The sequence below is a fragment of the Amblyomma americanum genome, chromosome 4, assembly GCF_052857255.1.
Source record: "Amblyomma americanum isolate KBUSLIRL-KWMA chromosome 4, ASM5285725v1, whole genome shotgun sequence".
Taxonomy (NCBI): domain Eukaryota; kingdom Metazoa; phylum Arthropoda; class Arachnida; order Ixodida; family Ixodidae; genus Amblyomma; species Amblyomma americanum.
The window spans coordinates 73,583,575-73,610,019 of record NC_135500.1 but is presented as its reverse complement, the minus strand read 5'-3'; positions in this window follow the sequence as shown (position 1 = coordinate 73,610,019).

The window sequence follows — 26,445 nt, the reverse complement described above, 5'->3', positions numbered from 1 at the left end:
CTTTTTGCACACAAGAAAACTCAAAACACGCACTCAACAAAGAGCAAACGAAGAAAAAACAGCAAAGCGAGATGCGCAAGCACGTGTGTGTCGATGCGGCTGCTCAAAAGCGTTCAAGTCCTTTCTTAGCAGTGTGGATGTCTTTAGTCATAGCCTCCTCTACGGTTAAGTGCACTGTAACGCAAAATTAACCATTGAATAAGATAAATTAGATATTTTTTACGGTTTCAAAACTAAAAATTGCGTCAATTTTTTATTCTTTGAGCTCGCTAGCTGGCGCTGCCGTCTGGGTTGCTCCTTTAAGCAACTTTAAGGCCGCTGACGGCCGCCTTTATTGCTACGGAACTTTATCGCAAAGGTCTCGACGCTTTGCCGTGTAGATGCGCGTCACGCGCCTTTGGGGCAAAGGACCTTAATTTCTAAGGCCTTACAAGTGCCCGTGTGAGAGGGGTATTAGTCCGCAAAACTCCAGTCCTGGCCTCAAACAACAAAGAACTTCCCCTACAATTATCATAGATATTTTCTTTGACAATTTCCTGTTTAAAGGTCCGGTATGTTTCCAGTGCCGATTTCGTCAGCATCCTTGTTTTCCACAAAGCTCTCTCTGTTTCTTTAACCTTTTTCTTAACCGATAATTGCTGATTTGCCCCCTTACTGCTGTCCAGATATTTGCTTGTCAATTTTCTAGTTCGCTTTCTCCATTTCGTGTCCACATTCTTTATATACAGGTATCTGAAAACTTTCCTAGCCCACCGCTTTTCCTCCATCTTTCCCAATCGTTCCTCAAATGCTATCTTACTGCTAGCCTCTCAGCTCTCGAAAGACGCCCATCCCATATCACCCTGTACCCCCTGATTTGGTGCATTGCCATGTTCTCCCAAAGCTAACCTCCCTACTCCCCGTCGCCTAATTTCCAGCCTTGCTTGAACATCTGGCCTCATACACAGGACCGCATTAACGCAGGTCAGGCTAGGGACCATCACCCCTTTCCAGATCCCTCTTACCACCTCATACCTATTGTAATTCCACAGTGCCCTATTTTTCATGACAGCTGCATTCCTACTAGCTTTATTCATTACATATTTTTCATGCTCTGTCAGATCCTCAGCACTGTTATTTATCCACACCCCAAAATACTTGTACTCATTCACTACCTTTAGCACGAACTCCTGTATTCTATGCTCGCCGCCCTCTTCATTAATTATCATGACTGCAGATTTTGCCTTACTATACTTGAAGCCTAATCTATCTCCCTCTGTACTGCATATGTCTAACAACTTCTGCAGGTCTTCCTTGTTGTCAGCCATTATCACTATATCGTCCGCATATATTAGTCCCGGTAATGTCTGTTTAATCAATTCCCATTGCTAGAAAAAAGATAGGTTGAAGCCTAGTCCGCTCCCTTCTAGCTTGGTCTCCAACCCTTGCAGGTACAACATGAACAACAAAGGGGACAGAGGACATCATTGCCTAAGCCCCAGCTGTATCTCTACAGGCCCTGATACATTTTTTTTTCCATTTTATGAGCACTCTGTTACCTATATATATATATATCTTTTAAAAGATTAATTACTCCATTTTTCACATCCAATGTGCCCAGTATGTCCCACAAATGCTCCTGAGTAAAGTTGTCATAGGCTCCCCTAATATCCAGAAATACTAGCCATAAGGGCCTATGTTCCTTTTCCGCAATTTCTATACACTGTGTCAATGAAAATAGATTGTCCTCTAACCTCCTTTGTTTCCGGAACACATTCTGTAGTTCCCCTAACACCCCCTCGTTCTCCACCCAAGCCTGGAGTCTATCCTTTATAATTTGCATCACCACCCTGTAAACCACAGATGTCGCTGTTATGGGGCGATAGTTACTTACGTCTACTTTGTCCCCCTTCCCTTATATATCATGTTCATTCTACTTAATCGCCATTCGTCGGGGACTTTCTCATCCACTATCATTTTGTTCACTACCTGTATTAATGTTTGCTTGGATTTTGGTCCTAACTTCTTTATCAACATAATCGGGATACCATCTGGTCCTGTTGATGTGCCGCTAGGAACCTTCTTCTCTGCCCTTTCCCACTCTCCTTGCTCAAATGAAGCTATTGCTGTAACCGGTCTATCCTCCTTCGATAAATTATGTACCACGTGCTTTGCTGAAAATTTTTCCGTCATCCTTGTTCCTATGTGTTTTATTGCTTCATCCCCTTCTAGTCGAATACCCTCATCTGTAACAATAAACCTTTGTTCTAGCCTAGTTTTATTACTCATTGCATTTAGATGTTTCCAGAATTTTCGGGCTGCTTTTCTATCTTTTTTATTTACTTTTGACATCAGTTGGGCCCCCTTTCTTCTAATTTTCTCATTAATCAAATAGGATGCGTCCCTTCTACACTTTATGAAGGTATCCCATTTTCTGTCTACTTCGTGTTTTGGTTCCCCCCTCTTCTTGGAATATCTGTGTTCCCTGGATGCTTCCTTGCGCTTTTCTATTGCCCTCTTGACCTCCTCATCCCACCAACTCTTGGGTTTGCATCTTTTCCCTTTTAGCTTTACTCGCACCTTAGCTAGCTCTAGATCCAGTAATCGAGTTAATTTGGTATAAGTCCATTCTGTTTCACTATCCTCAAAAATTACTTTCTCGATTTGTTTGGCTGCTGCTTCCAATTGCTTTTCTGAGTAAAAATTTCTCCCTGATTGTTCATCTTGCTTCAGTCCTACATTGCTTTTTCTTCTGAAGCTCAACTTGATACGCTTGTGGTCACTACCTAGACTTCTGGAACCATCTTCATCTATGCTCATTACCCCTAATCTATTATACATCCTCTGTGACATTAGTGCATAATCTATCGTCGAGTGCAGACTCCCCGCCTCCCATGTTATGAGCCCTTCACACTTCTCGGTGCTGTTGCATACAACTAAATCATGCCTGTCACACATGTCCTGCAGCATGCTTCCTGTCGAATCCGTGTACCCATTCAGGTCTTCTATGTGTGCATTCATGTCGCCTAATATAATTATCTCGCCCTGTCCTCCTAGCACATCAATGTCGCTTGCAATACATTCTAACATTTTCCTGTTTTCCTCTTTGGCATTAACCCCTGTCCACAGGTATACAAAGCCAAGGAGTGTTTGCTTGCCTGCCACTGTTCCTTTGAGCCATAAATGTTCCCTGCATCCCAGTCTAACCTTTTGAAAATTCATACTTTTATGAATGAATGCCCCAATTCCACCTCCCTTTCTGCTGCCCTCTGTTCTATTGCAATATTCCAATGCGCAGTCTGCGTTACAGGGTGGTTGCTCCATGTCTCTAAGATGTGTTTCCACTAAACCATACACCATTAATTCCTCCTGTCTTAACTGTTCTTCTATTTCCTCCCATTTCAGTCTATTTCTGCCACCTTGCATGTTAATGAAACCTATATCTGAATTAACTTGGCCCTGGCGCTTGCGTCTCTTCCTTCCCCTATGGTTCCATTGTCCGTTTGATCTTAATTCTTCCTTCTCTACACTGGTTCCTTCAGAGCTCTGGGTCCCCCCAAAAAAGTTGTTGCCTGGCGACCTATCCTACTACCCACCTTCTTGCCAGTGGCACCACCGTAGTGGATGCCATCCTGTGCAAAAGGGTGGGGCCTAACCTCGTACACTTCCCTGTTGACCTCCATCACCTCGTATCTTAGTAGTCGACTCAATAGCCTAATTACCCGATTAGCCTCAACGACCCTCCTTTCCGTTTCGCGAGCCTGCCTCTGGACCTCTGGGATTGTGCATATGGTCACATGCACATTCTCAGAGGCCTCTCTAAGCCTACGCATCCCCACCTCCAACTGCGTCTCAAGATTCTGGCTCCTCCCCTGCAGTACATCATTGAGACCAGCATGGATGACGACAAGGTGTTCGCCATCCATGCTGCCCACCACCACCTCCCGGGCTCTGGCCATTGCATCCACCATGCACTTCCCCGACTGAGCCTCCACCTGCACCCGCCTGTCTGCCTTCACTGCCGTCAGAACGCCTCCCTCAACTCTCGCTACATTCGAGTCCCCGACCACCAGAACCCTCCTGCGCCCCAACCGTTCTCTTCCTAACTCCATCTGTTGGCCTCCGGATCGCTCTAGCTGACTCTCCTGCCGCTGTACGCTATTGTCGCGAGTTTCCGTGCCCGATTTAACCTTTTTCATTTCGTTCTCATTTTTCTCACTCAATGCTCGCTGCGCTACAGCACTGTAGGATCGACGAGCCTCGTCCCCCACCTGACACTTCTCCGAACTGGGGTGCCCAGCCGGCCGCGACCTGAGCGCTTCAACCTGTTTTTCTTGCTGGGTCCCCTTTTCCCGCTCTTCTTTCATCTCGCCCACAATTCGCTTCAACAGGGCGGCATTATTCTCCTCCTTTTTAATCAAATCGGTGACCTGAGCTTCCAGCTTAATCAGTGCCTCGTTCTACCTGCAGGTCCGCATTAAGTGCATTAAACCCATCTTCCCATTCCCCTTTTAAAGTATGAACGGCGTCCCCAAACCGCTTACACATCTTACACTCGAAGCTAGCCTCATCCGCCTCGGCTAAACTCCCGAACCCAGTCTCATCTAAGTAACACCAGCGGTCGCACTCCTGGCACTGTACTAACTCCCCGTCCTCGTCCACCTTAACTTTCCTATCTTGCCGACCCATCGTCCGGCCGACTACGCCTTGTGAAAGCCCGCCAGAATTCCTATGCCGATAGCCCTCGGCCCTGCGCAACGTAAAAGCCCGCTAAAAATTATTCTCACACACCTCCGCTGGCCTCCCTACCCTTAACTCGGTCTAAAACTACCGCCCGACAGCATGTATACAAGTGTAAATACCAAAAGCACTTAGCTTCGGACGAAGTCGCTGCAGCTCCCAGCCACACGAAGCATCCCCTGGCCGGCAGCGGAGCAGTCATCGCAAAAAAGACCCTTGTTCCACCGCCGCCTGACACACTGCCCAAGGTTCTAGAGCACTGTACCCTGGGTGTACCACTGTTGCCAGATTATTTTAAACCGTTTGGCAACAGTGGTTAAACTGGTTTTTCCTCCCGACCCATGAGTGAAATTGAATGGTGCAGGTGCGGCCCTTTGTCCAATCCCTCAATGGCCTGGGCCGTCTTGCTAGCCGAGTTGATCACTTTGTCATGGTAGGGAAGGCAGTGCGCGTCTTGTCAAAACAGCGCGCCAGCTCAACGCCACTCAGCGAAATGCGGCAGCCGAAATACTGGCAAGAGCGGTGGTTGCGGGAGCTGGCGGGCTCATCTTAGCGGGCCGCCGCTAATTCCCGCGAGGGGAGTGGCACTTGAACTTCCTACGCGCGGGCCGCGGGCGAACAGTCCGTCGTGTGAATCGCTGGGACGGGCTCCTTCGAGTGTGTCTCTAGCTATTTTTTTCTCTTTCTCTCCCTGGCTCCGCCTTCTCCAGCCAGGCCTGGCCCTTCGTTCACTCTAAGGGCGCGTTCACACTTGTCCAAAAATCCGGCGAGCGAAGCGGATTCGCTCGCCGGGAAAACTAGGACCTGTTCTCATCTGTTGACGACCGGACGAGGCGAAACCGCCGCGCCGCTGCTGTTTCTCGCTTTTCCACACACTTCCCGGCCACCACGTCACCGCTCGCGGCGTACACAGATATGGTTAAAAAAGAGCATAAATCGATGCTGTCTGTGTACCATAACCGTATGCACGCTTGCGTACGTAAACGCAGGCACAATCCCATTTTTGGTTCAGCGTATGCAGACTCGCAACGAAACGCCCAGCCTAGTGGCACCATCTGCTTGTCAGGACGGGAACTAGTACTGTCAACAAAACCGGCGCTCCTCTTAGGCCTAGTAGCGACAGGATCGTCACTCAAAATAAAAAGTAAAGCAAATTTATCACTTATACTTTTGCTTATAGGTGAGGTGAGACGAAGCGATCTACCGGTGTCCGATTTATGGCCAGTGAACGCTCTGAACAAGGCCGCAACAACGATGAATTCATTCCGACGCGAGGGGTCCTGTGTCGAAGGGCGCCGCCATGTTTTTCGCCGCGGCGGCGAACGCGAAAAATTTGGGTCCAGCCCGGTCGCCCTCGCCCCGCCGCTTTCCGCCTCGTTCGGCCTGAACAGCGGCCGAATCCGCTTCGCTCGCCGGATTTTTGAACAAGTGTGAACGGGCCCTAACACCCTCCGACGCGGCGCGCTGCGAGCACTTCCCCTCCTTTGTAACCCCCTCCCCTCAGCGCAGCGTCCATCCCCTCAAAAGAGAGAGGTAAATACACTCGGCCCCCCTTTTTACTCCCAACAAGAATTCCAACTCGGTCAATGGCAACTTTTTTTCGTTTAGTTGAAGAGGAAGGAAGTCCCTGGGCATATACTTGGGGCAGGTTTCCTCTTGTCTGCTTCCGATGACTTCGACCATAGAATCAACTTCGAAGAAACCCGCATCCTCGGAGCCGAAACAAATTATTACAAAAGGCTCCTTCTGGAATCCTGGCACATCCAAACTAGAGTCCCTAAATAAAGACTTAGAGTACCGGCACTCTTTTCTCCTATTGTTCTGTGCCGCCGCCACGATCATTGGTCAGTTTGCATCACGTGATATTTGTTTACACTTGGACGGTTCATGGGGGCTGCCATTGTGTGGCTTATGCGTTTTCAGTCGGGCAACTGTGGTAGTCCTAGTGCTGCGAGTGCTGCCGGTGACCGACTCAGTGACCAAGGATTCCGCGCCTCGCAGCATTTCAGCTCCGCACGACGAAAGCATAAACTGAAGGCAACAGCTGTACCGTTTGCATCTGAGCGGCTCCATGCCGTACGGCTACGATCCCCGCCGCAGCGCAGGGTGGCTAACAGCGTTGTTTACACAATGGCCGGGCCAAAGTTAGCGGCGAGGTCGCCGAAGCGGCAATCTGGCAACAATGATAAACAACAAAATGGCCGCCCCTGCTTACCGCCGTGCTGCAGTGACGGTACTCTAAGTGTTTATTTAGTGACTCTAATCCAAACCACCCAACATCAACCGCACAAAAGGAATCAAAGAAAAAAACTCGCCATTGACCGCCTCCCCGCAGTGCGACAACGTGACTAACAGCATTAACCGGACCTCCCCTATGCCTTTCGCAGCACAGCTGTCGTTCCCTTTACCCCCTGCTTCCCTCCAAACTTGAAAGACACTAGCCACTGCCCTCAGTCACCCTTGATGAAGGAGTCGTCGAGTCGGCTTCGAAACTTTGGGTTAAAATTAACATTTTTGGTTAGAGATGTGCGGTTTATTGTGAAGCTGTCACTGGTGAACGCTCTTAACAACTGTTCGACACCAATAAAGCCGAGTTGTCGAGGAGCTCGACATCGGTGTTGTCGAAGAAACAACAAATATGCGATCAGGCACAGATTCAACGAGTACAGTTTCTATCCCGCATGTCATGGCTAACGGAGCATTTCAAGATCACTGCATTTTTCCAATGGTCATGACCGCCACTATGATGCACATAATATTGCAAGCATTTGTCTAAAATCCAACTTCACTTCATGCTGCTGAGCAAAAATGAATCTTAATCACAGCAGTTTACTGACAATGTTTTTCTTTTTAGTCACGAATAAATATTATGGACGGCTTTTTGTATGTACAGCCCTGATCCGGAATAAAAGTGTAAGTATTATTAAGGCACAATTGTATATGGGTTTCTTGCTTTGAGAAGCGTAAGCATCTGATGTGGTCTTTTTTTGCATCATATCAAACAAATTGCTCATGAACAAGAGCTGCACTAGTCGGCACGTAGAAGTTTGTGCATTGTCAAACGCCTCTGAACAAGTGTAGGCAATGGTTCTTGATCGTAAATAAGTCTTCGTGATATCGTGACACGTCAGAAACCAAACTTAACACTACTGCTTTGGCTCAGCCCGTGATCACATGCCGGAGAAGTTGGATTCATTCAATTTTTCACGCAAATGTTTATTGCGGATATAGGCGCCCATAGCAGCCAGCAAATAAAATTATGGCGGTTCAGAAGTGACAGTTGCCATGAACACCAATGTTTTCACATAGATTGCACAGTGCCGCCAACACACCATTCCATTCCGGCCACTCGTAGTCGTAGAATGCACTTTATGGAGGACAATGCCGCATAATGGTGGCGACGATTTTGAAGTCCCGACTGAAAACATATCAACAGCCGTGGAGCCGAGGTCGTTTCGCATACCCAAAACACAGGTTTCAGAATGGTCACGTCGCACTCTGGGCGGTTGTCTAACACAGCATACACACGAACTACGATCGATATCGGTGATGGCTACGCCGAAGCACAACGACTTGTGCTCGCGATCACTGCAACCGCTGCAACGAATGCGATTCGCTGCAGAGCCCGAAGTCCATTCCGTCACGTCGCACTCACGGCAGTTCTCAAACTCAGTACACAAATGTGCACTCGAACCAGGATCTTCTGTAGCCCGTACAGTTCTAAGTTCATTTCAGCACTCGAAAGAGATGGCTTGCGTAGTAAGCTTTTCAAACGTAATTATACTTGCATGCGATATACCTGACTGACGCAAAAGCACTCGTTCCGACTGCGATCACTTTCACTACACTGACACTTATCACTGAGCTGTGATGCTTGCTGTATGGACAGGAAATTCACCCTGGGGAGCTGCTTCTCGCTGGTGTTCGTGAAGATCCTAGCGCGAATAAACAGCACTTGAAACTATCACAAACGGCTCCAAATAAACACTTCGCAAGACCAGCACTGTTAACGTCTCGCGTAGACAGCGTAGGTTTGAAGGCCGCTCGGTCACCTCAACGTAAACGGCGACAAACAACTTGAGGGAAACAGCCGCTTGCCGCTGTTGCACACGGCGAAGGTCCAAGTCGCTGTCAACACTCGTAATAGTCGCATGCGGCCAATATTATGTGTTTCTCGGCACAGCTACCACCTGCTAGGCCTGGTTTACTCACTCCGCTTCGTGGCGGCTATCTTGATGAGCGGGCGCGGCTGGCACCACTGGCACGTCACGGGACAACAGCCAGTAACGTGATACGACCATCCGCTCGTGCGTCCGAAAGCTGAAGTTGACCAAGTTCGTGAGCCCGGGTGGATGCGTTCAAGCGCCCCATTGTTCGGCTTGTGCCCACGGTCGCAAGGACGCGTGCCCATGCGGCTATAAAACGAACCCGAGCTCCCAACCGCGCATCCCCTGCAAACATCCACAAGCGGAGAAGTCGCCGCCCCCTTGACAGCATCGATGGAACAGCCGAGGAACCCTAGCATTGTTAAAGGCGGGAATGCACCTGCACACGAGGAAAGTAGGCGTGGTGCGAACGAAGAGTGGTAGTAAGCTTGCGGCGCCGCCCGACCCGCCCTGCCGTTCCCACGCCAGCGGCTCCCCAGGTCACTTCCGCGGAAATAGGATAAACTGTCTCGAGTTTCACGAAGGAGGCTTTCGTTTGCTGGCATTCTTCACAGCTGCGAGGCGTCGCGGGGCTCGCTTCCTGCCTCCGCAATCTGACACTTCCGCGACGAGCCATCAAATTAGTGGCCCTGCAGCTAGCTATAACTCGTCAGGCCTCGAGAAGGGACACGCAGGTGCGGCGGCAAAAGGGAAACGAAAAAAATGAAAATTTGTTTTCGGGGAAAGAAAATAGCGCAGTATCTGTCTCACATCTCGGTGGATACCTGATCCGCGCCGTAAAGGAAAAGAGCATCACGCGATAAGCGCAAGAACTTCAGCGGGAAGGACGGTGTTCGGAATTTTCATTGTTTTTTTTTTTTATCGAAGCACGAGGCTAGATGGTGAGACCAACCTTCAGGGGTTGTGGTTACCTTCATTGGTTATCGAAGTTTAGGCCAGGCCTCAAAACGTGGCCGCTCTAACTTCTTTGCTTGCGAAACCTAAAATGCGAGCAAAAGCATTAGGCGCGAGTCCCGTCTAGCTAGAACCTCCGTGCTAGGCACCTTTTTCTACAAGCACCTAGGCTTAGACGTTTGGTCGATAAGTAAGATGATGTCGAGTTTTCTCTTTGCCAGAATTCCCCATTAAGTAACAGTTAGTTCGATTGTCTGCGTCACTTCGTTTCGTAACTCAGTTTGCCCTAGTATACTGAAGTACAAAAATTACGAGACACTTTGGCAACTAAAGTGTTGAGAGGCGAAAGCCGACCATTCTGTCACAATTTTCACCATGCCGTGACGACTTCCAGTGGATGTGTCGTCACACTGTTCCCGCGGCTATATCGACGTCCGTGCTATTTTGACACAAGTTCGACATTTTTGCCTATAATTAACTAATTACTCTGTAGTCATCAAACTTGGCTTCTAAGTTCATTTTTTCCTCCTCTATGTGAAGGAACCATTCTCTTTCTGCTATCTTCCTTCTATCTATCTCTTCTATCTATCTCTTCCTATCTCTTCCTTCAAAAGCGCCCACTAACCGCGTTTGGAGAGGAAAGATCCCCTCCGAAGAAAGGAGGAAACGAACCGTTCTTGAAATTTACTGCGGCTACATAAACCTGTGTCGCGGTACAAAATATACAAAAATTAATGAGGGGTCCGGCGCCCGCGCACGGCTGCCAAGGGTGCTCCACGCGCGCCAAAAGAACAGCAATAGAAAGAGCGCGGCAATTATGTGAGCGGCAAATGACTCCCCAGCTGCGAAATGCAGCACTGGAACAAATAATACTCCCGCTCATGGCACAAACAAATGGGTTGTTTCACTCACGTGAGAACGAGAGCATTTCCATTGACGACAGATGCGGTCCGGTCACGGGACTCCTCGTGGTTCCAAAGAAGGCGCTGGCTGCTAAACCCGGATATCACTTCGCGGCGATCGCAGCGGACGCACGTGTTTCGCCGGCGGAGTTCATTGCAGATGTGAGCCACGACCAAGACGAGCGTGGACGCCGGAATGCGCACAGAGAATCCCAGCGCTCGGAGGGTCGTTGACGTCGCCGCCTGAAGCGATCGCGAACACGACTGCTGGTGACTGCAGCAGTGTCCCGCTCTTACTAGCGTTCGAGAAGTGTCTGCGTGGTTTGCATGCTGCCTGGCTCCACCGCTGACCAACTGACGTGAGACAGGAGGGAGTGAGAGAGGGCAAGTGAACAACCTCGCCAGAGAAAGGAAAGGAGGAAACACACCCCCCGCCTTCTGGCTGTTCCTTTTCCCGCTGAGCTGTGTCAAAAGACGCCCACATAGAAGTACCGTGCAGCACGTTTCGAAGCTACGAGCGATGTAGGGGTGTTGAAACTGAGGCAACGCCACCTATTCAGAGAAGTCGGGGGGTGTGAAGGGGGGGGGAGGGGGGGGGGAGGAGACAGCGACGAGAATGCGATTGGTTCCGCGGACAAGTGACATTCCTTGGATTGCTTCGGCGAAAGCAAAGTCGCGGCGCGTCGCGACATGCTTCCGAAAGCACTTTTTTTCTGTACGTTGACCGTGCATGCAGAGTCTATATAATAAACTGCACATCTCCAACCCAGAAGAGTTAAGACACACTGCAGCCACTAAGACACACTGCAGCCACTAAGACACACTGCAGCCACTAAGACACACTGCAGCCACTAAGACACACTCAAGCCACTATCTACGGCGCTATCGAATTCACTGCTCACGCGTTGTAGAGAATTTGCCCCGCGATACAGTACATTTCTATGGGACGAGCACAGAACATTCGTTCTTTGAGCTTTCATTCTCTTCCCCTTATCATTAACTTCTCATTTATTCACGGACCATGAGACACACGAGGGAAAGTGGTCAGTGCATCTCCTTCTGGATTTAAAAGCGCAAAGGCTCGACATAGTTCTGAGGAATGGGAGAGTGATTCCTCATTTGAAATGTTTTCATCGAGCCAAGTTTGTGATTAAGTATCTGTGCATATGTGGTCTGTGTTGAAGGTACGTTGCTTAGGCACCTGCATTCTGATTTCTTTGATTTCGGTGCTGCGCTCACCATGAACGAGCGGGCTACAGCGCGCCGCCACAAATGCAGGCGTGGAGCCAGTGGTGGGGTCGTCGCGCCTCCAGCGGCGGCGGGCGACGTAACTCCCGGAGAAGAACTAGCATTGCTTCAGCGCGAATGCGAAGGCCATATGAAAGAGCGCGCGCACCCCACAAGACCGGCAGTGCCCACATCGAAAAGCTTACAGAAAGCACCGCAACTGCACCACTTTCGCATGGATACACTCCCATCAAAGTGTCCAGAATGCCCGTCTGATGTTTCTTAGCGGTGCACCTCAGATGATGCCCTCGACTGGAAGCGAACGCGTCTTCAGTCTGCTGCTTTGAAGAGAGCGCTTGAAGAGTTTGCCGAAGTATTCCGTAAAGTGCAGGAAGTCGATAACATTCTAAACTTGACGGAATATGTAACCAGCAAGAAGACTACATTCTGGCTTATTATGTAATGAAATGATCGCCTTATTCACTGCACATATTGAAGACCAAGTTACATGTATCACATATCCAGTTGCAGTAAAAGCTGACTTTATCATCACAGTTTACATTTTAAAGACACCGAAGATTAAAATGGGCGCCAATTTCTCCCTTCCATCTATAGCAAAATAGCAAGAAATTGCTGGTGTAGCTACTCGTGAGCATTGAGGACAGCTCCTTCGACGTCGTTCGAAGTCCTAATTCCGCAAACGAAGACGTCTGCTTGCTATGTTGTATTTAGGTGGACGGCGGAATTGTATATATTTGTCTTGAGAGCAAAATTATAATAAATACATGTGTCCCCAATAAAGCTGTAAATACGAAGTTGTGAAGCTAATCGAGTGTGTTTCATACCTCATCATAGATGCGCTCCATCAAATTGTAGGCACGGCAATAAGGAGGGTAAATGTTTAAAACAGGTAAACTTCTATAAAGTAAAGTACAAAGATAAACGTTTGCTGAGAAAGACGAGAACGCGACAGAGTTGCTGGTATTAGTACATTTACAAAGCTGTTTCATGACTATTGCCTCTAAATAAATTCCCCGTAAAGTGTCTGCTCTTTGGTCTAGCGTTTAGCTGAAGAAGTGTGGATTGATCAATGGGAGCTTATTGCTGTCAGTGATCCCAGCCGCGATTCCACCAACTCCGCCGCAAGGGGCGGCGACTGTGAGCCTCTTTTCGTGACGTCACGGGAGGAGTACTCAGGCCTTTTCAACTTCTCTAATGGTGTTTGCGCCATGCCCATTTCGACCGCGGTGCGCTCCCTTTCTGAGAGGGTGTTATCATTTTGTGCCGGTGCCACCCTGACACAGTGTACCCGCAATGTGTACCCGCACAGTGTACACACAAACAGCCCATCAGGAGTAGGATAGAGAGGAAAGGCCGGGAGGTCAACCGGAATAACCGGTTTGCTACCCTGCATACGGCGAAAGGGGTGAGGGAATATAAAGATGAAGGAGAAAAGAGCAGCAGGAAATTGAAGTTGAGTCAGGACCTCCGAGGAGTGCGGATGTCTCCAGCTTCTCCTCCCGCGAAGTATCCTGCGCCTCCTGACCTTACCCTCACGCTCAAGCCCTCTTTGCGCCCGGTCCATCCTCCTGCCTGCCCTGCGGACAAGTTCGGGGACTCCCGCGGCGGCCGGCGCCCTTCCGCCCCTACTACGGCTTCCCCACCGTCCGTCGGCCGATTCGGCCGCGTTCCTACTAAAAATAGGCCTCTCTACCCGTCGGCCGCCTCGGCGGCCGTGTAGACCACTCTGATGGGATTCAGGTAGCGTGGCTGTGCCAGAGAAGAGACTAGGACGGTCGGAGGCAGAAAACTTGGAAAAATTTATACAAATACTATTTACATACTCTACAGGTGAGAGCAACTGATACCCTAGTTACACAGCCGACTTAACCGCGGTTAACCGTAACCATGGTTAGGCGGAGATAACCTTGGTTATCGCTAACCTCAGTTTGGCGGTGTTACACGCGAAAACTTGTCCCATGGGCGTGTTCGGCGCTGGTCACGTGACTGCTGCTCCAGACACAATTATAAGGCCCATTTTATTCCCGTGATATCCAAAACATTTAACAAAACACTGTGATAAGAAGTTCTTTTCGTGAACTAAGCTTGGTATCGCCTGTGCATCTAAACTTGTTACCCGAGGTTGTTCGAATTCAGCCAAAACATGAAGGTAGTCTTTCAACATTGGGCGCAGTCGACACCGTAGCCGATGCTAGAGCCAAGGCAATCCTCCTTCGCTGCTTGCCATCGCCTCGGCACTTTGAGCTATTTCGTTTTCTTCTCGCTGTTTTCGTTTTATTCAATTTCAGATTGTTTCTCGTGTCATAATAAGTGCACTTTGCTGTTTTAAGTATATTTTCAATTCTAGTCCATCCTTTTCTCCGTGTTTGAAGTGTATTTTACTACATGAAGTGTTGACAGTGCTGTGCGTCGGCGGGAAGTTGTGCATATAGCGATGGCTCAGAGCAAGCCTGTGCCGGGCGGCGAGGAAGAGAGCAAGTTCCTCGCTGTGCTCGCCGCTTATCAAATGGAAATGCAGCAGCTACGTCTGCGACAGCTCGCCATTCTTGGCGAACTTGAAGACAAGCAAGCCGAGCAAGAACGAGCAGAACATACGTGCCGGCGCCTCCAAGTTCTGGCTGCAAGTTCTGTGCTCTCGCGAGTGCAGTGTGTGGGCGTATCCGCGCGAAGCTCCATGGTACGAAGGAACGCTTCCGCACTTATAATAATAATAATAATAATAATAATAATAATAATAATAATAATAATAATTGGTTTTTGGGGAAAGGAAATGGCGCAGTATCTGTCTCATATATTTTTGGACACCGGAACCGCGCCGTAAGGGAAGGGATAAAGGAGGGAGTGAAAGAAGAAAGGAAGAATAGGTGCCGTAGTGGAGGGCTCCAGAATAATTTGGACCACCTGTGGATCTTTAACGTGCACTGACACCGCACAGCACACGGGCGCCTTAGCGTTTTTCCTCCATAAAAACGCAGCAGCCGCGGTCGGGTTCGAACCTTCCGCACTTGCCAGAGGCTGGGTTTAGGGAGAACTTTAGAATGACAAGAGGCACATTCAAATACATTTTAAATGTGTGACGCCGCATGAGGAGGCTGGACAGAAATACGCGGAAGGCAATACCGCTGCATAAAAGTGTGGCAACTGCCGTATATCGTCTTGCGACTTCCGCGGAAGAAAGAACTGTGGCAAACGTGTTTGAAGTCAGTCGCTCCTCAGTTAACATCATTGTTAAAGAGTTCTGCGATGTTGTTGTGCAACTTCTCGAACCTCGGTACGTGAGAATGCCGAGGACGCACGAACTGGCCGAACACCTGCAGCAGTTTTCTGCAGTTGCGGGCTTCCCTCAAGCTGTTGGAGCAGTAGACGACTGCCACATCGAAGTCTGTCCACCTTCCGAGCATGAAGTGGACTACCATAACTATAAGGGGTGGTATAGTGTAATACTTTTGGCTGTTGCTGACCACAGGTACAAATTCCTTTACACAAACAGCGGATCTCCTGGGAGGAACCATGACGCAGGCGTGTTTGCAGAATAGAAACTGCCAAAGTTTCTGAGCAGAGAATTGTTTAGGATGGAAGCCAAAACCATAGGAGTGCACGTTTCACCTCTGCTGCTGGCTGATCAAGCCTTCTCACTCCAAAAAAAAAAACATCATGAAGCCATACCCGCATTTTGGGACTACTGGTTCTGCTACGCAGGCATTTAACATTCATCTTTCAAGTGCCAGGCATGTGGTAGAAAATGCCTTCGGGTGGCTCAAGGCACGTTTTCGCATACTGCTTAAGGGCCATGAATACGACATTGTCAATGTGAACAAAGTCATTCGCTGCCGCTGCGTACTCCACAATATTTGTGAGGAAATGACTGACAGATGCGACGCCAACTGGCTGGATGTGGTCCGTCTGAAGGATGGACGACGACCACAGCCTTCCTGTCAAGAGGAGCCTTCGGGGGTGGCAGTGAGAAATGCCCTGGCAAAGCACCTTGCTTCACAGTGAACGGTCTTGCATGTGTAGCAGCAGCATGACCGGGTGATCGAACGCTTCCATCGTTTGCTAAAAACATCCCTCAAAGCCCAACTCGACACCACCCACTGCACCGCCTCCTTACCACTGGTTCTGCTCAGCATCCGTGCTAGGCTGAAACAAGATCGTCGTTGCACTCCGGCAGAACTTGTCTTCAGCTCACCCTGGTGAATTTTTCGAATCTACCGGTTCGTATACAAGTCCAGACCCTACCGATCACATGACACAGCTCCGCTATTTTTGCCGCCATCTCAGGATGACACATCTCCGACGCCAGTCTCGACGATCTTCACATGTTCCATCCGAACTCGCGACTTGCACGCACATCTTTTTTCGCCGAGACTCTGTCCGCAAGCCGCTTCAGCGCCCCTACGACGGCCCCTTCCATGTACTCAAACGAACATCGAAGTTCTTCATCGTTGACATTCATGGGCACACTGACACCCTTTCAATCGACTGCTTGAAGCCAGCTTTCAGAGAGGACGTGCCGCCCACTGGACCTTCATGTGTGCTTTCTTAAGTTGTATAGCATGATGAAAAGTAGTGTCTTTTGCAGCAGAGTTTATCATGCAATTGTGACGGTACACCCATCAATCAAAGCACCTGCCTACTTCATAGTATACCTATTCATTACACCGCATAAAGTATTGAGACGTGGCCTCAGCCTAATGCTTGCAGCATGTATGTGTATCTGTTCTAATCAGTGCTACCATTGTGTCATGTTGTGCAAAATGGCATTGTAGGGTTCTGGAGGTTTACAACTTGGATCTTGTTCAGTTGCCTACCCATTTTATAATTTTGATAGCTAGTCGTATAGCATGTATATATTATTAACAATGTTGGCCACAAAATATTTTGTTTTATGTTGGGCAAAGGCTTGTTTAATGTTTGCAGGATAAAAGGACAGTGATAAGCATTCTGAAGTTTACAATATTTATGTGAGTGCTGTATCATTATTGATGCGGACAAATTAGACGGTAGTAGTTCAAAAATATTCGGCTTAAGCATTTGACCATGCTGCACTGTCTGTCGCAGTTGGTAATACATCACTTATTTCAGAGGGGACAGATTATTTCATTCCTGAATTTTATTTGCTATGAAGTACGATTTCATGACATCAAGCATTCCTCTTTGAATCTCATTGCTTTCCTTCTGCAGTTCCAAGAGCTGCTTTCTCAGCTCGGTACTTTCTCTGGCGGCCTTGGCTGCCCGGTCATCGGCTTGCTGCTGCATTGTCAGCAGCTCCTGCAAAACCTGCCAATACCAGGCAAAAGTTAAAAACTATAAATATGTATGCCACATAGCTGCAGGATATGAAGCCAAGCTGCTATGCAAGGCCCAAAATATAGATTTTTGATAACTTATCAAGAAAGCTCAGAGAAATGAGCAGGATAAAAAAGGTAGAAATGACGACTTCCAACTCGCAAGCCATTTTATGATGGGAAATGCAGTGTGGATTCTTCCTTTTATGAAATATTTGACATTATACTTGATTAGACTAAACTTCTATTAAGGAACACCTATGAAGTAATATAATAGGGCTGCCACATGTTTTGGAAAATACAAATACTCGCGCCCTATTCCTTTATGCGGCCAGCTTCTGAAAACGGGACACAAGGGCAGATTTAGGATTAACCGGGGTGCAGAAAATGTTATGCAGTCCCATTATGCAATGCATTTCTTGTACCGCAATTTGTTCGTCTTGAAGAGTATCAGTACAGTCTGTCAGCAAAGATCTTTCACAGCGAACAGTGCAGTGTGTTGTAATTGTGTTGTGTGATGACATTCAAACACAATCAAATCATGTGCAGCTTATTGGAAACACTTCACAGAGCTATGCATCACTCCATCTTGTTCACTTTGTCGTTTCCCACAGGTTTTGTTTGCTTGTGGGCTCTTGAACATGTTCAAATTCTTTCATGTTCTTTTCACTGCCTGCTTTGGAGCAAAGTGCATACATATTAAGATGAGTTTATTCTGTTGTCTGTAATAAAACAAAGTGAATGAGACATGTCCTTTGAATGTTTTAGTCACTTGATTTGTATTGTGTGGTGTTATCGAACTACATAGCTGTGATGGCTATAACACGTCTTGCCGAGGCAAAAAAACAATTTCCTTGTTGCAGCGTTGCTAGACATGATGGATTACAATACTTGTGAAGAAAATACACATGCTTGTAGGCACTGTCAGATTGAGTTTTTCTGAAGCAGTGATTACCTCTACACTTTCTTGCTGCAGGCTACTGTCGTTCACTGGCAGCGCTCCAAGAAAAGAGTGAAGCAGCCAGTAAAATGGCCATTCAATGCCTTTTGATCCAGTGCGTGAGCTAGATCTCCTCAGCTTCCTAGAAACAAAGGTAGTTTTATTCCATGAAACTTTGCATCAGAAAATTTATAGACGGGTAGTGTTTCGTTTAAAGACAAACAGGAAAGAATCAGCTACCCATATGGAAGAAGTACATATCCCGCCTGTCTTTGTATAGACTGAAAGGCTGCAGAATCGGAGGACAAGCATGCTGGTCAGCACATTCAGCAGATTAAGTAGTACATCTCAAGTGTCGACCGTGCTAGCGCAGCTACCTGATTTAACGTCGAGATTGCTGTGGCTACGGTTAATTTTGGACGGAAAATATAAAGTGAATACCAGTTCTATACAGCCTCCGAGCATTGACTAATACCGCCGACAGGCTGCGATAAGCGTAGCAAGCTAAGCTAGCTCGAGGCAGGACCTTCTACTGTTGCGCGAACTCTCACCATTAACCCCGTTTATCGTCATTATACGGCGCGTGCAAACTACGTCAGCGACGTTCGCACTGCCAGGCGGGTGCATGCGATGCTATGCGTTCCAAAGAGCATCAAGAACAAAACACCTGCGTGCTGCTGGCGCACATCACTTTGGACGATATAGGAGTCAATTCAGGAGACGCTGCCGAAAAACAATGCACTTGACGCGGTTACCGTTAGTAGATATACAAGTGGTCAGTTCAAATGAGCCGAGTTCAGGGCAGTAACGATCCGCGCAAATCACAGGTCAGCCAGAAAAAGTTATGTATTCTACAGCAAAGTAGCTGTCATGCCGGACGAAGCACCGTGCAGCACGGCAAATGTTTGTGCGTACGTGCAGCGCACCGGATACCAGCGTTAAAAAGCACTAAAATAGCCTGTAAACTACACCATTATACGAAATGGCTTTCGTACTTACCGGTAGTGCTTATTGAGATTTTCCAGCTTCTGCCGGATCTGTTTTGCTGAATACGGCCCTTCGCCTGCCGGCAGGCCTGCGTTCAGGGAGTCTCGCATTGCGCGTACTTGACCGCAGAGCCGAGAGATTGTCCTCCCAGATGCGTATGAGTGCTTCTGTTGTGGCAACAGACCAGTTCACACGCTTCTGCTCACTTGATGTGGCAGCGGGCATCGCGAGCTCAGCCGACATGGTGGCAGCCATTTTGTCAGTTAGCCGCTTGACTGAGGTAGCCAACCTGTTACCGATAACCATGGTTAGTGGCATAACTGTGGTTAGGCTCTCCATCTAACAGCGCACAACTGTGGTTAATATTAACTGAGGCAAACTTAACCGCGGTTAAGTCGGCCGTGTAACTAGGGTATGAGAGTGCTTCTCAGTAAAGAGAGCTTCTTGGCGGTCGGAAGTGTCTTGGTACCTAAACCAGTGCTCGTTAAGTACCCTTCGGATTCCCCAGGTCCCTGGCTGGGGAATACAATGCGAAGAAAGATGTTTAATCAGACGATGACACTGGTGGTACCACCCACGGCAGGGCGGTGCTGATGTTCTCTCAGCGCAGTCGATGGAAAGGGAACAGCACCCGGTCACACGTTGTCGTCAACACAGCCTCCAGGTGGGCGCGCACGTGGGTCCGGACTGCGCCCATGTGGAGCAGGAAGGCGCCTGCGTGACACAGGAGTGCGGGCTGTCTCCCAGCAGGGGTTGAAAGATCTTGTACTTTGTCGTCTGATGACCTGAACGCGGAACCTCTGTCGAAGGCGCAGCTCTCGGGCAATTGTTCAACCCCAGCGTGACTGAAGAGGATAACTATATAGGCGGAACGGTGCTAGTTCGTTAATCACAATAATCAGGTTCGAATGCGCTTTGTAATCATGAACAAAGCACAATCGAACTTCAATGTTGATATATAACAACCAGCCCCGTTCCGTCCATGCCGTTACGAAGTACTACTGTAAGGAACACGGCAAGAACGCTGGATACAAAGTGCATCGGACCGCTGTCTACACCTCCTCCTTGATGCCTGCGTTGCACGATCGTTGCGCCATGCATACACACGACGTCGCAGTCACGTCGGAGCGTACTGCCGTACATCGCGGAAACAAAACGAGACCAGCGGCGGCGGTAAGGAAACGTCTTTAATCTGACTCCGCTGTGTATACGGCACTTCTGTGAAAAATACACAAACCATGGCCCCGGCGCTAGCCGAAAGTACCTTGACGGGGAGGTTCGCAATGGGCAAGAAAAGCCGAGTTGGGGAGACGACAGGAAATGAACCTGAAAACAAGACCGTGGTAACGGATCTACGTGTCAAATTCCTGCAACACATTTTTCTTCTCGTAATTGTATACCATCTCTTCACTGTGGTCCAAAAACCGAATCCCTGAAGTTAAAGAACCTGAATGGTGCACAAGCCACTTGCGTGCACAAGCCACTTGCGGGCAGCTCCACATTGGACAAATAATGTTTGCCATCTCTCTGCCTTTAGAAGTTTTTAAAAAGAATACATTTTTATATTGTATCCTTAAAATCCGTTCATTTCTGCCACTTATTTTTGCAGTCCATAAAGGACCTTTTTAAAGAAAATTTTGAATTCTGTGCTCCACTCGCGCATTGAAAATATTTTTCGAGCACTATTTTCATCCAGTCTATAAGTCCTCAAAGTCGATAAAAGCAGGATTCGCCGTAAGGATTACACCAAAATATTGCATATAGCTTGTTCTCCTTGGTTTTATTTTCGAACAAAAATATAGTTCTTGGATTTTATCTTCATAGTGCAGGTAGCTGTGTAAGTTGGTTGGACATTTTTTTCCGAGACTGCAGTTTTAAGCACTTTAGAGAACATTGTTACTAGCACGTCCTCAAAACACTGTTCGCAATTTAACTTGTGCATGCGACTTATTCATTCCAGTGGATGTTCGAAAAAACTGAATTACACAGACCACCGCTACAAATAGCACTGGATTATCACAAATGTCAGTTACTAACCTACAAACATATCAGAAATATTAACACCAGCAGCATTAAAAGGCTGCTTAACTTGTCAAGCTTATTCAATTGAAAAGAAATTGAAGAGCCTGCGTAAAGCTAAGAAAAGGTCACAAAGACCTGTAGATTACAATTTAATTTTTTAAATGGAGGACAATAAACAACATTTGAAACCACAATCCTTTGACAGGTATTAGAGATAGGGACTAACTTGAAATCAGCACCTAAAAATAACAAAACGATACAAAAGCAAATCTTGAAAAACAATGCAGAGTTGACTTGAAAACTTCTTTGCTACACTTCAGGCTAACTGGTGCTATCAGATAAGATTAGCTAAATATATATGCACCAGACAATTCCCAGTGCCTAATTTCAAGTGGCTAACTTCAAGATGCAGATTACAAACTAGAGTAAAAGAAATACTAAACAGACATCCTAAAGCAGGCCACTAAATCTACAGCAAAATATCACAGGTATCCAACCTCTAATGTTTGTGTTTGTTCTTGAGAAACACATAGGATGAACATAACCTTAGGAAACGTATACAATACATTCAATTTAACACACAATAACATAAAGAGAACACAAAACAAAACTTTACACTCAATATATGGAGGCCTATGCTCTAGAGAAAGTTTATGTGCCCCAAAAGATATGTTAGCCACCCATTGGAAGGAGCCTGTCGCAAATAAAATGCAGCACTCATAACTTATATGGAAAAGATTAGAATACAGAAACATGCACACATGCTTTTCAATCTAGATAACAAGTAATGACTAATGCTGAAACACAAGGAATTAGTCAACCTGGTATTACGTGACTGTGCGCACTACAAGCAAAGCAAAAACACATGGGCTAAGGTCAAAGCGCTAAGGACACATGCATTCTGTTTGATCGGGAGAAAGGCATTCATCACCTTCACTTAAGAACGAAGTGAAGAAAAATTCCAGAAAAGTTCCCATGGCAACTGATCAGAGTAAGGACTAGTAACCTTGTGATTAAATAAGTATTTCAATTACTGAAGACCTGTGTCTAAGCACATATTTGCTTGAAAACTTAACTGTTCACCAAATCCATTATTTTTTCCTAATTAAAGGATATGTATAAATGCTAGCGAATGTTTCATGCGGCAGAATGTCTATTAAAAAACATAAAAAAATTACAAAATGCTGACAGTGCTCCCAGGAACCTGTCCGAGCTAGATGCAAAAAGATAAAAACCATGATTAGCCCATGCAGGGATAAGAAACCAGTGGGGTGATGATTCTTAGGGTCAACGAAATGTTGCGGTTCCTGTTTGTCATGTCTTTCCATGCTGTCACATAATGTGAGTACAGCATTTGTCGAAGTTCAGAGCCCAAGGAATTCGCTTCGGAGCCTTGTTGTGCATTGTAGCATTCCAGATCTCTTGAAGCTGCAGAAGACCTTGCCCTGACCACCGTGAATGTTGGACATCGGTGGATGCTCAGAGGACTTATTACACGGCTTAGAAGCCAAACCCTTTGGCTCTGTTCTTTTTGACAAAGGCTATACATAATTTTTCTCACAGGTTCATGCTGATATTGTTTTCCTTTTTCTTCGCTCTGGCCAACTGTATCATGTTATAGCAGCACAGTTTGTGTTCCACTACCAATATTTCAAACAGTACTAAAAACTAGACATGTAAAACATGTACAGGCAGATAGAAGAGGCAGCTGTGAAGGAAAGACAAAGTGGTTTTTAAAAACTGATGAGCTCAAAGCCATCGAAGCGTGGTTTATTTTAAGCCAAGTATATAAAAGCACTCTCAAGAAAGGTCAGCAGACAGAGTGCCTTCTTTAGATTTTCCAAACGGAACACGCAGAAGGCGGAAAACAGCAGAATCCCCACAGAAGCGATGAGGCTTTCACTACTTGGCCAATGAACAGGAAAACTGCGCCTTGATAGGTGAGGAGGCATGCTGTAAGTGCTTGGTCCTGCAAAATTAAAAACGAAATATCACTGACATTTCTAACACTTGTAGAAGTGCAAAAAAATACTGTCGCATTTCAGTATAATGCACATCATGACTACACTATCCTAGGGATGAATTCATGAGGGGGTGGTCTCCCCTCCTCAAAGTGAGAAATTTTACATAGAAAAATCATGCTCAACCAAATTTTTTCAAGAATAAAGTCAAAGAAATGCGAGGTTCAAACATGTCACTGACCAATTTTTAAAGAAAATGGTAACCAGGCTAATGTACTTGGAGCTATGAACACTGTCTAGCTTCAACTTCATTGCCCACCACTATATGCAGGAGACCTTGGTGACAAGTTTTGTATCAAAACATTTTCATTCATTATTCGTTAGCATGGATGAATCACTTTGCGAAAATTTTGCTCGGAAACCAGTGTCAATATTACAGAGGCGCGACTGTACATGATTTGTCCATTAGAGCCATGATTACATTTAGTGGGCCACCACAACTATGCAAAAGTTAAACAAAATGCTGCAATGGCCTCCCTGCCAAAGATTTGAAAACCAAATTCTAGCTATAAGACAACTGAGCTGCTCAATCTCATTTATTTGAAACCACTGCAGCAACAGCCTAACTGTAATCGAACTAGAGGCTAAACAATGGTGAGCCACTGCTCATAAGGGAGCATGATACAAAGTGCGTATTCGAAAGGTACAGCTGCACACGAAAGGTACAACTCTTGCTTTATTCATGACATTTGATACATATGGCTACTACAGGAATTTTTGGTGAGCATCGAAGAAGCAAATGTTCTCTAGGGATACACATTTTGAGCACCTATAACAGCCCGGGAAGCAACAATCAGTACTCCCCATGAATCATATTTGCGTGTGTATAATGAACACCTAAAAATACAAAACTGGCATGGTGTTGTTCAAAGTGTATATCGCCATTATACACAGCTTGTGAAGAAGCACTCCACAATGATTGGATGCCACCGAAGACTACAACACAAAACACTCTTTTCCAACTGAAAATAAAAAAAATAGCTGCACCATATTCAGACCTCATTACCATTTGTCAATAAAATGAAAAACCACAGTCACAAAAGCAAATAAAGGTGATCGCCTCTCCATAGTTTCGTGCAAGTCTAAAGAAACCACAACCGTCTCAACATTGGATTATTGGTTATTTGAAAAGAGTGGTAGTGAACACGCGTGAAAATGAGACAGCAGCGATGCAAATCCCAAAATAGCAGCGTGTCAGTACGCTGTATCTAGTTTAGTCATGAAAGTACTATATTTTCAGAACTGAGCATAGTTGCAGCAGTTACACTGGCTCCTTATTCCTACTATTGTCTTTTTTTTTTAATTGCACAATTAACTATGCCTGAATTTTAAAGAAAATCCCTTGGGGGTCAGCAGCTCCTTACTGTCACTGTTTGCATCCCGCCTCTTTGCAAGATAACGAAACACCAGGGCTTTGTGCCAGCCCCATTCTAAAAAAATCACAAAACCCAAGCTTTGCTAAGGCTCGTGACTTCAATGCCTAAATGTGAGTAAATTATGTGCCTAAAAGGTAGTCATCAGATGCTCAGATAAATACTGAGCTGCTATTTTCGTACAAAAATTTCAGTTCCTGCCTACGTCCACCAATAATTTGCACAAAAATACCTACAAGTGTTGCAGGGGGCATCTTTCTTTGCGACTTAACTCTTGACTGTTTGGTACTGCTTGTAGATTAAACTGATGCAACCTTGGAGTTCTTCATAGATTAGAACCTGTATAGAACAATGTCCACTCAATTTTGATACCAAACAAATCATTATGAATAAAATGTATGTCGTTCGAATTACTGACTCCAATAATGATAGGTGAGCAAGGCAATGAAGTATGTGATGCTTTGAAATTAAAGCAGCTGTTATATTTTCACAAATAGTGACAGCACGTCTATACTGCACCCATCGAAGTTATGCCGCAACGAACCGCAGAACATAAGGCAAGAAGTGATAGCCGTTGCTTCCTCGCTTTCACTAGTGTTCCAGTGACAAAGAGACTGCGCCATTGACTGAAAGCAACAAATAATCAGTTCGGAATTCTAAATGTGGCGGCCGAATAGAATACAAGTATGCACTTCAGAGCACATTCATTTGCTGCGACGCGCACGATAAGCAAAATTATGTTTTTTGTGGGGAACCATGGCATTTTAGAAAAAGCAACCTGATTTTTTTTATGTTAATAGCAATGCCGCATACCTCGTTCTGCGAACATGCATGAAATTAAGAGTGGTCAAAAAGGCTGCACATATCCAAACTAAAATTACACAAATGCTTCGGAGGGCACTAAAATAAAAATGCCAAAATCCTACAGCCGCTTGCAAGGTGTACAATCGCCCAATTTTTTAACCTGAACGCGCGAGCGTCGACCGGCCAGTCGATAAGCGCCGTACAACGGAGCATAGCGGCGAAGTGTGCGAGAATACGCGCGTGCGCACAATGCCCAGTCCAGTGCAGCTGCCCTCTGCCAGGCTGTTCCGGGAACCGGACCCCACCCCCTTTCGAGCACCGTTATCGTCTTCGTCTTTTCTTTTCTGAACGCTGCCATCACGCTATAAATAAAGGGTCAAGTGGCACCGCTTGGGCTCGATGGAATGCGACATACACCGGCTGATTGCACTACGTGAGAATCAGCACTTCTTTTTATTTTTATTTTCCCTACGGCTCACGCGGCAATTTCCTGCGGCAAAAAGATATCTGCCGCTGGAAGTCCTGCTGATTAGAAACTTCGATGTTGCAAAGAATAGCGTGCCTTGCCTATGTCTGACCAGAAATAAATTTATTGCTTTTCTCGAGAGCGAAACCAGAAGAAAAACAACGCCTCAATAAGGATACCTTTGCTCGCACTGGTTACCAAGGGGTATTAGAGATTTTGGTAATTCCAGCTGCTTGAGAAATTGTGGGGTCCCGGGTGTCGCAACTCGCTTGTTGCCCTTCAGTATTTGGAGAAGGCTCCACCAGACTGAACAACCGTTGCGATGCGTCGCGGAAGAGAGTCGTACAGCGCTGGTACGAGGTCGTGGTCGATTTTCAACAGCTCCCATTCGGCTTCAACTTTGCGCCACAGTTCATCGCAGCTCACGTTGTGAAGACCCATTTTTGATAAGTTCTTTTTCATTAGGCCCCACACGTTTTCAATTACATTCATGTCCGCTCCTTGTGGCGGCCAGTCAATCGTCATGATTCCGAGTTCTTCCAGGCGGCCTTTGGCAGCGCGAGACGTGTGCACGGGGGACAAGTCCTGCTGTAGGATGAAGCAGCCGTCATTGAA